We start from the raw sequence: 12,463 nt of genomic DNA, 5'->3' as shown, positions 1-12,463 counted from the left end.
GGGCTGTAAAACGCCCCTTGCCTCAGTCGGTCGACACAGACCCAGACACAGGCACTGATTCCGGTAGTGAAGGTGACGAATCAACCGTATTTTCCAAAAGGGCCACACGTTATATGATTTTGGCAATAAAGGAGATGTTACATTTAGCTGATACTACAGGTACCACTAAACAGGGTATTATGTGGGGTGTGAAAAAACTACCAGTAGTTTTTACCGAATCAGAAGAATTAAATGACGTGTGTGATGAAGCGTGGGGTGCCCCGATAAAAAACTGCTAATTTCAAAGAAGTTATTGGCTTTATACCCTTTCCCGCCAGAGGTTAGGGAGCGCTGGGAAACACCTCCTAGGGTGGACAAAGCGCTAACACGCTTATCAAAACAAGTGGCGTTACCCTCTCCTGAGACGGCCGCACTTAAAGATCCATCAGATAGGAGGATGGAAAATATCCAAAAAGGTATATACACACATGCAGGTGTTATACTACGACCAGCTATTGCGACTGCCTGGATGTGCAGTGCTGGGGTAGTTTGGTCAGAGTCCCTGATCGAAAATATTGATACCCTGGACAGGGACAATATTTTACTGTCGTTAGAACAAATAAAGGATGCATTTCTTTATATGCGTGATGCACAGAGAGATATCTGCACACTGGCATCACGGGTAAGTGCTATGTCCATTTCGGCCAGAAGAGCTTTATGGACACGACAGTGGACAGGCGATGCGTAGAGGAGTTATTTGGGGTCGGTCTATCGGATTTGGTGGCCACGGCTACGGCCGGGAAATCCACCTTTCTACCTCAAGTCACTCCCCAACAGAAAAAGGCACCGACCTTTCAACCGCAGCCTTTTCGTTCCTTTAAAAATAAGAGAGCAAAGGGCTATTCATATCTGCCACGAGGCAGAGGACGAGGGAAGAGACAGCAACAGGCAGCTCCTTCCCAGGAACAGAAGCCCTCCCCGGCTTCTACAAAAGCCTCAGCATGACGCTGGGGCTTCGCAAGCGGACTCGGGGGCGGTAGGCGGTCGTCTCAAGAATTACAGCGCGCAGTGGGCTCACTCGCAGGTAAATCCCTGGATCCTGCAGATAATATCTCAGGGGTACAGGTTGAAATTAGAGACAGAGCCACCTCGCCGTTTCCTGAAGTCTGCTTTACCAACGTCCCCCTCAGAAAGGGAGACGGTTTTGGAAGCCATTCACAAGCTGTATTCTCAGCAGGTGATAGTCAAGGTACCTCTTCTACAACAAGGGAAGGGGTATTATTCCACTCTTTTTGTGGTACCGAAGCCGGATGGCTCGGTAAGGCCTATTCTAAATCTGAAGTCCTTGAACCTGTACATAAAGAAGTTCAAGTTCAAGATGGAGTCACTCAGAGCAGTGATAGCGAACCTGGAAGAAGGGGACTTTATGGTATCCTTGGACATCAAGGATGCGTATCTCCACGTTCCAATTACCCCTCACACCAGGGGTACCTCAGGTTCGTTGTACAAAACTGTCACTATCAGTTTCAGACGCTGCCGTTTGGTTTGTCCACGGCACCTCGGGTCTTTACAAAGGTAATGGCCGAGATAATATTTCTTCTTCGAAGAAAAGGCGTATTAATTATCCCATACTTGGACGATCTCCTAATAAGGGCAAGGTCCAGAGAACAGCTAGAGATGGGTTTAGCACTATCTCGAGAGGTGCTAAAGCAGCACGGATGGATTCTGAATATTCCAAAATCCCAATTAATGCCGACAACTCGTCTGCTGTTCCTGGGGATGATTCTGGACACAGTTCAGAAAAGGTTTTTCTTCCCGAAGAAAAAGCCAAGGAGTTATCTGACCTGGTCAGGAACCTCCTAAAACCAGGAAAGGTGTCTGTACATCAATGCACAAGAGTCCTGGGAAAAAATGGTAGCTTCTTACGAAGCAATCCCTTTCGGCAGATTCCATGCAAAGGGATCTGTTGGACAAATGGTCAGGGTCGCATCTTCAGATGCACCTGCGGATAACCCTGTCGCCGAGGACAAGGGTATCCCTTCTGTGGTGGTTGCAGGAGGCTCATCTATTGGAGGGCCGCAGATTCGGCATGCAGGATTGGATCCTGGTGACCACGGGTGCCAGCCAGAGAGGCTGGGGAGCAGTCACACAGGGAAGAAATTTCCAGGGAGTGTGGTCGAGCCTGAAAAAGTCTCTTCACATAAGCATTCTGGAACTAAGAGCAATCTACAATGCTCTAAGCCAGGCGGAACCTCTGCTTCAAGGAAGACCGGTGTTGATCCAGTCGGACAACATCACGGCAGTCGCCCATGTAAACAGACAGGGCGGCACAAGAAGCAGGAGGGCAATGGCAGAAGCTGCCAGGATCCTTCGCTGGGCGGAGAATCACGTGATAGCACTGTCAGCAGTATTCATCCCGGGCGTGGACAACTGGGAAGCAGACTTCCTCAGCAGACACGACCTTCACCCGGGAGAGTGGAGACTTCATCCAGAAGTTTTCCACATGCTATTAAACCGTTGGGTAAAACCAATGGTGGACATGATGGCGTCTCGCCTCAACAAAACACTGGACAGGTATTGCGCCAGGTCAAGAGATCCGCAGGCAATAGCTGTGGACGCGCTGGTAACACCTTGGGTGTACCAGTCGGTATATGTGTTTCCTCCTCTGCCTCTCATACCAAAGGTATTGAGGATTATACGGCAAAGTGGAGTAAGACTAGTGGCTCCGGATTGGCCAAGAAGGACTTGGTACCCGGAACTTCAAGAGATGGTCACGGACGATCCGTGGCCTCTACTTCTGAGAAGGGACCTGCTTCAGCAGGGTACTTGTCTTTTTCAAGACTTACCGCGGCTGCGTTTGACGGCATGGCGTTTGAATGCCAGATCCTAAAAGGAAAAGGCATTCCAGAAGAAGTCATTCCTACCTTGATAAAGGCAAGGAAGGAAGTCACCGCGAAGCATTATCGCCGTATTTGGCGAAAATGTTGCGTGGTGCGAGCAGCGGAGTGCTCCGATGGAGGAATTTCAACTGGGTCGTTTTCCTACATTTCCTGCAATCAGGATTGTCTATGGGTCTCAAATTGGGATCTATTAAGGTTCAAATTTCGGCCCTATCAATATTCTTCCAAAAAGAATTGGCCTCAGTCCCTGAGGTCCAGATTTTTATCAAAGGAGTACTGCATATACAGCCTCCTGTGGTGCCTAAGGTGGCACCGTGGGATCTAAATGTAGTTTTAGATTTCCTCAAATCAAATTGGTTTGAACCACTAAAGAAGGTGGATTTGAAATATCTCACATGGAAAGTGACTATGTTACTGGCCCTGGCTTCGGCCGGGAGAGTATCTGAACTGGCGGCTTTGTTTTATAAAAGCCCTTATTTAATTTTCCATTCGACATAGGGCAGAGCTGCGGACGCGTCCGCATTTTCTCCCTAAGGTGGTATCAGCGTTTCACCTGAACCAGCCTATTGTAGTGCCTGCGGCTACAGACGACTTGAAGGACTCCAAGTTGTTGGACGTTGTCAGAGCCTTAAAAATATACATTTAAAGGACGGCTGGAGTCAGAAAATCTGACTCGCTGTTTATACTGTATGCACCCAACAAGTTGGGTGCACCTGCTTCTAAGCAGTCGATTGCTCGTTGGATTTGTAACAAAATTCAACTTGTACATTCTGTGGCAGGCCTGCCACAGCCTAAATCTGTTAAGGCCCATTCCGCAAGGAAGGTGGGCTCATCTTGGGCGGCTGCCCGAGGGGTCTCGGCATTACTACTCTGCCGAGCAGCTACGTGGTCAGGGGAGAACACGTTTGTAAATTTTTACAAATTTGATACCCTGGCAAAGGAGGACCTGGAGTTCTCTCATTCGGTGCTGCAGAGTCATCCGCACTCTCCCGCCCGTTTGGGAGCTTTGGTATAATCCCCATGGTCCTTTCAGGAACCCCAGCATCCACTTAGGACGATAGAGAAAATAAGAATTTACTTACCGATAATTCTATTTCTCGGAGTCCGTAGTGGATGCTGGGCGCCCATCCCAAGTGCGGATTATCTGCAATACTTGTACATAGTTATTGTTAACTAATTCGGGTTATTGTTTAGGAAGCCATCTTTCAGAGGCTCCTCTGTTATCATACTGTTAACTGGGTTTAGATCACAAGTTGTACGGTGTGATTGGTGTGGCTGGTATGAGTCTTACCCGGGATTCAAAATCCTCCCTTATTGTGTACGCTCGTCCGGGCACAGTACCTAACTGGAGTCTGGAGGAGGGTCATAGGGGGAGGAGCCAGTACACACCACCTGACCTGTAAAAGCTTTACTTTTGTGCCCTGTCTCCTGCGGAGCCGCTATTCCCCATGGTCCTTTCAGGAACCCCAGCATCCACTACGGACTCCGAGAAATAGAATTATCGGTAAGTAAATTCTTATTTTTTTTGCTATGGGTGTGTATGTATATGTGTGTTTAGTAGTGTGTGTGTGTGTGTGTGTGTGTGTGTGTGTGTGTGTGTGTGTGTGTTTGTATGTATGTTTTTGCTATGGATGTGTGTGTGTGTATATGTATTTTGCTGTGTGTGTGTTTACTATGTGTGTGTATATACAGTATACTGTATATCCATATCTACAGATGTAGCCACACTCATGACTAGTGTTCCCATGTCTATGAAATGTGTATACACTATAGAGAGAACGTTGGCTGCAACTTAGCGCAGCACAGCGTTCACTGCAGCTTGTCGCAATACGTATTCCCATACCAACGCATCACGGCAAAAATTAGGCTGGCTACATCTGTTTCTATCTAGCTCACATTCCTCGTAGTTAATCTTGGTGTGCACATCAGTTAGACACTGGCGTAACGTGTATAAGGCTCCCAACTGTGTGACGTAACATGTATAAGGATCTCTACTGTGTGACGTAACGTGTATAAGGCTCTCTCATGTGTGGCGTAACGTGTATAATGCTCTCTACAGTGTGACGTAACGTGTATAAGAATCTCTACTGTGTGACGTAACGTGTATAAGGATCTCTACTGTGTGACGTAACGTGTATAAGGATCTCTACTGTGTGACGTAACGTGTATAAGGCTCTCTCATGTGTGGCGTAACGTGTATAATGCTCTCTACTGTGTGACGTAACGTGTATAAGGATCTCTACTGTGTGACGTAACGTGTATAAGAATCTCTACTGTGTGACGTAACGTGTATAAGGATCTCTGCTGTGTTATGTACCATGTATAAGGATCTCTACTGTGTGGCACAATGTGACTTTAGAGTACTATTGTATGGTGACACCCTTCTCAGTGAGACAAAACTACATTTTCTGGGTGATGTGCGTCACCTATTTATAATATGGGAGGGGGGCCCAATGCATATTGTTGCACCTGGGCCCACCATTCTCTAGTTCCGCCACTGCCGTTGCTAATTTTTTTTTTAATGATTCTTACAGACGGAGGAGCTGTGTCAGTGGGAAGCTGCCTCCTGTATATACAGAGAGCTGGCTGCAGCTAGGGGAGCTCCAGAGCGCGGCTCCTCCCGGGCCCTTCCAGTTAAGCAAGCCAGCCGAGGGAAGTTCTCTGCTCCTCCGTCAGGCTGATGATAGCCAAAGGTAGGCACTGACAGCACTTGCCTCAAGCTTTAATAAATGTTGGAAGCACTGTGTTTTGTGTTTGCATGTTTTTAAGTGAGGTGTGTGTGTGTGTGTGTGTGTGTGTGTGTGTTTAAAGAAAGTTGTGTGTTCAAGTAAAAGAGGCATGTGTGTGTGTAAGTGAGAGGTGTGTGTGTGTGTAAGTGAGAGGCATGTGTGTGTTTAAGTGAAAGTGGTGTGTGTGTGTTTTTAAGTGAAGGAGGTATGTATGTGTTAGTGAAAGAGCCATGTGTAAGTGAGAGGCATGTGTGTGTTTTTAAGTGAAAGGCATGTGTGTGTTTAAGTGAAAGCGGCGTGTGTGTGTTTAAGTGAATGAGGTGTTTGTGTGTTTTTTTATATATATATCGGCACACCGCTGCGCCAAAGCATCTCCATGGAGACCTGCTGGCGGGTGAGGGAGCACTGTAGGTGTACTATAAAGGTATGCTGGTGTCTGTTTTATTGTAATGACTGACTTAGAGTGCGTCCACTTTGTATGTGTATGTATATTACTATTGGGAAAGGTACCTGAGCACGCTACTACTTTTCACCCTGAGTGCCGGATAGTTACATATGGTATGTGTGTGTATATATGTAGGGGGGCACCAACATTTATCATGCCTCCGGGCGACTGGGACGAACTTACGCCACTGGGTGACAGGGAGAGGCAGGGTGATGCCAGGGAGAGGTGACAGGGAGATGCAGGGTGACGCCAGGGAGAGGTGACAGGGAGAGGCAGGGAGACGCTGGGGAGAGAGCCAGGGTGACGCCGGGGAGAGGTGACAGAGAGAGGCAGGGTGGCGCCGGGGAGAGGTGACAGGGAGAGGCATAGTGATGCCAGGGAGAGGTGACAGGGAGAAGCTGGGTGACGCCGGGGAGAGGTGACAGGGAGAGGCAGGGTGACACCAGGGAGAGGTGACAGGGAGAGGCAGGGTGACACCAGGGAGAAGTGACAGGGAGAGGCAGAGTGATGCCAGTGTGAGAATGTGTGCAGGCGCTGGGGCGGTGTGTCCGCTCCCAGCGCCAGACTCCCAGCAGAGGGCAGGGGATCTGTGTCCCCTGCAGTTCCTGGCTGTGGACAGTGCTGGGGCAGCTTGTCTGTCCCCAGCGTTGGTGGAGCAGCAGCGGCGGGTGTCCGGTGCAGGGTCCACGTATTGTTTCCCTGCACCGGACCTGAGTTGGCGACGGACGGCGCCGCAGCAATGGCACTTCAAACATGGCACCGTTTTGGCAGCCAATCTGAAGCGCCGGCGGCGGGATTTCAAATCCGGCGCCGTCCGCGAGCCAATCACAGCTCGTGGGCACCGGCCAATCACGAGCGGACGCAGCGAGCCAATCGGCGCTCGTCGCTTCATAGGCCCCGCCCCCAGCGAGTGACGTCAGGCGCCGCCGGGAGCAGAGGAAGAGAAGAGGCCGCGCCGAAGAGTGGTGAAGAGCGGGACTGAGAGAAGAGGCAGCGATGGAGAAGACAGCGGCCGTTTGAAGAAGAGATCTGGTGGCCGCTAAAGAGGCCTGAAGACGCGGGCGTCGGTGGAGAAGATGTCCAGCGGCGGCTGGACGCGGAGGAGAGGCCCATCCAGGCCTGAGAAGCGCTGCAGTGGTGGGAAGCAATGGAGCTGGGAAGTTCCCCACTGCAGCCTTCTCCACCGTCAGGTAAGCCTTTGTAAGGTGCCCCCTGTCACCCTTCTCTCCTCCATAGACCACCAGGGATCGGGCATTAGGCCCATGAGGACAGTCAGGCCACAGGCCTGTGGCCCAAGGTAGGCGGGCATTAGGCCCGTGGGCAAGTACAGGCAATAGGCCTGTGGGGACAGTAGGAGGGCAATAGGCCCAGTTAATAAGGCCCCCCCCCCAGATGAATAAGGTGGTACTGGGCGCTAGGCCCAGGCCACCCCAACGTGCCCAAAGTAGGCAGGCTTGTAAGCATTAGCCCCACTCTATAAAAGTGATCTGGGCACTAGGCCCAGGTCACTCCAGCCGGCCCCATGATAGGCGGGCGCTAGGCCCGTGGGAAAAAGTCAGACCTCTGGCCTATGTGTAGATAAGGGGCAGTATGCACAAGTAAGTGTGCGGGAAGTGGGCAGGCTGTATGGCGCCCACTCCCTGGTGATCTGAAGCAGTTAGGTAATCAAAGGGACAGCACCGTGGTAGTTGCTTGCACTGTTACTGTGATTTGATATGTGTGTTGTTTCCATGCAGGGCCAAGGTTGCTTATAGTTTGTTTAGTTTTGTTGCACCACACACACAGAGCTAGTTTGAGGGCACTGCCGTTGTAGTTAGTGTAGTGGTGTTACATCAGGATAGAGTTAGGCCCTGCACGGCTGTTGTTTGGTTGCCTCCTTACAGGGACCTGTAAGTGGAGAGGAAGATTGCAGTGCAAGACTGACAACGGTGAGTAACATCTGTGTACGTCTGTCCCTTTGACCTTACACACAACCGGTGAAGGTCGCCGCCACCCCTGGGGTATCCTCTTTTCCGGTGGAAGAAGAGTTGATACCCCCTTAAGAGTTGATACCCCCTTAAGTTCATCCATCATCAGCTCTGAGAGGGGATCGCCGTGTCCGGGTACAAGTAAAGATTTCCAGGTACGTTGAAGGTTCCGTGACCTGAAGGTGAGAGAGTGCGGCGCCTGGTGAGTAGTGAGTCTACACCTGCACGGCAGCAGGCACTACACCGCACCGCCAACCTCTTACACCAGGGAGAGGTGACAGGAAGAAGCAGGGTGACGCCAGGGAGAGGTGACAGGGAGAGGCAGGCTGACGCCGGGGAGAGGTGACAGAGAGAGGCAGGGTGGCGCCAGGGAGAGGTGGCAGGGAGAGGCACCCCCCAGTTAAGGTGCATACACACGGATAGATTTTCCAAATGATGTGGGCATTACCAATCAATCGGAACGACACATCTTTTACATCGTTCCGTGTGTATGAACGATACTGATGGCGATGTGTGCACTCGCAGGTCGCTAACGACAGCCCCATATATTTTGATCATGCAAGAAGATCTGGGGCTGTCGTTAACGATGCCATGCTGCCGAATCCCCCCTCACCGCCGTTTATCACTGCCAGCACCGGTAAGTGTGTATGCACTTGCTGATATTGCCCCCCACCACCACCACCAGGCACAATGTGTCATTCAGTGACACATCTGGCTGTGTGTACCGACCTTTAGATCATCTCTGCTTAACACAACATAACCTTCCTCTCCCTACTACAAAATATCCCCCTTCTTTCCCAAGCAGATCTCCATGGCTCCCTATCAGCCAGTGCAGTTCTGAATGCAGCCTGTCAGTCTTTAAAAAAACAATGTCCTACAAGCTACAGGGCATTTTTTTTTTTTTACAGAATGACTGCAGCACTTTCCCCACTCTATCCACACTCACCACAGGCTTGCAGGCTGCAGCTGATGGCGGCCCTGGGAGCGGAGAGCAGGCTGCTGGACATGCCACCCCTCTTCCTTCGAGGTGCGTGACGTCACTGGTGTGGCGTGCGTACCTCTTTTTAGCTGGGCAGCGTGAACCTCTTCTCGTGATATCGGCCGCGCTAGTACTAGCTCTGGGCAGGCAGCCATGTACAAAAGCCGTGACCAGATGTCACGCTAAGGGGGGGGGCACAGATGACAAGTGGCCGCGCACCCCAGGTGGCCCACCGGGGATCTCTACAGCGGCTGTGATAGCCAATCCGGACCTAGATAAAGCACATATATTATATGCATGATAACATGCATGTATATATATGTTCTGTGATAACCCCCTGCAATACTTGGTCGGCGCTGCAGCCCAGGGGCAGCAGCCTCCTCTGACAGCAACCATAGTGGCCGAACACTCTGCATAGGGAGGGGAATGGGGGAGGGGGAAGGGGTGCGCCCATGACCGCTACAAGGGGCGCATATCAGGCAGGGAGAGAACACTCCCTCTCACCCCAGTCAGCACACGGCATGTAAAAATGATGTCTAGCACAGGACAATCCACCCACCAAAGCGTTTGCAGTTGCATCACAAATAATAAGTACCTTTGACAATTTTGGTTGATCCTGGGCTACTCAGAATATTGAGTATGCAGTCGCATTGGACACCATGTTTTAAGTCACAGCAATTGCAGCGGATGTCAGATGCATGCGCTGAAAACCACCATAACACTCCGCATTTTTTTAACCACTCCCTGCAAACGCACATAAACGCCCATCACCAGTCAATCAATCTGCGATCGCATCTCTTCAGAATGAAATGCAAATCACAGGTTGCACACGAGCAATAGGTTCACAACACATGTGCATACAGTCGATAATTGATCAATCTGCGATTTAGAAAAATTACAACCGAACCTGAATAAGATACTTAGGCCGTGATGTACTAAGGGGAAAAATGCGGTTAAACCCCACTGCATTTTCATATATACTAAGCCCCGGCAGCCGCATTATAGCCCCTGAGGGTATGGGCTTCTTAACGCTGGCCCCTGCAACCTGCTGCCTCCGCTGACCCCCTCTCCCCGTCATACCTCTGATAAGGCAGGCCTGGTCCCGGTGGTCAGAGCCAGCACTACCCGCTCAGCAAGGAGATGCAGTGCAGGGAGGCGCCGTGCTGAAGGGAGGCGCCGTTCTGCTCTGCATCCCCGCTGATGCCAGCTGTGCTGCACCTGTCACGTTGGTAGCGGCACTGACAGCGTGTAGCACGGCTCTCTCCCCCATCCTTTCCCAGAGAGCTGGGCTGAGTACGCGGCCTCAGCCCACACACAACGCTGAGCCGGGCATAATTTTGGGGGCATGGCCTAATCGTGGAAGGCGTGGCCATGCCCCCTTGTGAATTTTTTTTTTTATATTTGTAGTGCCGAGCCGGGTGTAGGGGTCCAGGGGGGGCCCTGAGCCCCTCAGCCAGAGTCAATTTGAGGGGGGAGTTTGATCACTTCCCCCCACTACCCGAACAGGCAGAGGCTCAGCAGTATCAGCAGTCTCACTGCAGCACAGCACACTGCAGCATGTGCTGTGCTGCCAAGATGAGTGCTTATGCTGCTGCCCAGTAGGGAGTGTGGTGGACCAGGGCCCCACCGGGCCCTCCATCAGTCCGTGGCCCGAGTAATTAGTACCCGTTCCCTCCCTCTCGGCATAACTGCCGACATTCTACAGAGCCGCTGCTGCGGGGGTAACGGCACCTCAGAGAAACATGAGGAGGAGAAGGCATAGGAAGAGCAGCGCCGGAGTCGGGACCTCCTGCGGGTACTGGGGCAGTGCTGTGGAGGGAATGACGGATGTACCTGGCATATTATGTATCATGGGCTCTACCTGGCCGCATAATGTGTATAAGGTGCTCTCCTGTGTGGGTACTACTGTGCAGTGTAATGTGACTAACGGACGCTACTGTGCAGTGTAATGTGACTAATGGACGCTACTGTGCAGTGTAATATGACTAACGGACACTACTGTGCAGTGTAATGTGACTAACGGATGCTACTGTGCAGTGTACTGTGACTAACGGACGCTACTGTGTGGTGTAATGTGACTAACGGACACTACTGTGCGATGTAATGTGACTAACAGATGCTACTGTGCAGTGTAATGTGACTAACGGGCGCTACTGGGTGGTGTAATGTGACTAACGGACGCTACTATGTGGTGTAAAGTGAATAAAGGAAGGTACTGTGCAGTGTAATGTGACTAACGGATGCTACTGTGCGGTGTAATGTGACTAACGGACACTACTGTGCGATGTAATGTGACTAACAGATGCTACTGTGCAGTGTAATGTGACTAACGGACGCTACTGGGTGGTGTAATGTGACTAACGGACGCTACTATGTGGTGTAAAGTGAATAAAGGAAGGTACTGTGCAGTGTAATGTGACTAACGGATGCTACTGTGCGGTGTAATGTGACTAACGGACACTACTGTGCGATGTAATGTGACTAACGGACACTACTGTGCAGTGTAATGTGACTAACGGACACTACTGTGCGGTGTAATGTGACTGACGGATGCTACTATGTGGTGTAAAGTGAATAAAGGAAGGTACTGTGCAGTGTAATGTGACTAACGGATGCTACTGTGCGGTGTAATGTGACTAACGGACACTGCTGTGCGATGTAATGTGACTAACAGATGCTACTGTGCAGTGTAATGTGACTAACGGACGCTACTGGGTGGTGTAATGTGAATAACGGATGGTACTGTGCAGTGTAATGTGAATAACGGATGGTACTTTGCAGTGTAATGTGAATAACGGACACTACTGTGCGAGGTAATGTGACTATCAGATGCTAGTGTGCAGTGTAATGTGACTAACGGATGCTACTGGGTGGTGTAATGTGAATAACGGATGGTACTGTGCAGTGTAATGTGAATAACGGACGGTACTGTGCAGTGTAATGTGAATAACAGACGGTACTGTGAGGTGTAATGTGAATAACGGACGGTACTGTGCGGTGTAATGTGAATAACGGACACTACTGTGCGGTGTCATGTGACTAACGGACGCTACTGGGTGGTGTAATGTGAATAACGGATGGTACTGTGCAGTGTAATGTGAATAACGGATGGTACTGTGCAGTGTAATGTGAATAACGGACACTACTGTGCGATGTAATGTGACTATCAGATGCTACTGTGCAGTGTAATGTGACTAACGGACGCTACTGGGTGGTGTAATGTGAATAACGGATGGTACTGTGCAGTGTTATGTGAATAACGGACGGTACTGTGCAGTGTAATGTGAATAACAGACGGTACTGTGAGGTGTAATGTGAATAACGGACGGTACTGTGCGGTGTAATGTGAATAACGGACACTACTGTGCGGTGTCATGTGACTAATGGACGCTACTGGGTGGTGTAATGTGAATAACGGATGGTACTGTGCAGTGTAATGTGAATAACGGACGGTACTGTGCAGT

General features: G+C 50.5%; 1 protein-coding gene across 2 annotated transcripts in view; it reads left to right on the top strand.

The window, feature by feature from the left end:
- The window catches only part of ZBTB5 (zinc finger and BTB domain containing 5), an 88,433-nt gene that overhangs the window by 1,588 nt on the left and 74,382 nt on the right, over positions 1–12,463 (top strand). For both annotated transcript variants that reach the window (XM_063914660.1, XM_063914659.1), the window contains exon 2: positions 5,414–5,572. The gene's annotated coding sequence lies outside the window, so the exon portion shown is untranslated. The remainder of the gene's footprint in view (positions 1–5,413; positions 5,573–12,463) is intronic.

The sequence above is a fragment of the Pseudophryne corroboree genome, chromosome 1 (assembly GCF_028390025.1).
Source record: "Pseudophryne corroboree isolate aPseCor3 chromosome 1, aPseCor3.hap2, whole genome shotgun sequence".
Taxonomy (NCBI): domain Eukaryota; kingdom Metazoa; phylum Chordata; class Amphibia; order Anura; family Myobatrachidae; genus Pseudophryne; species Pseudophryne corroboree.
Note: the sequence above shows the minus strand (reverse complement) of the source record. Positions and strands in the feature narration are given on the sequence as shown.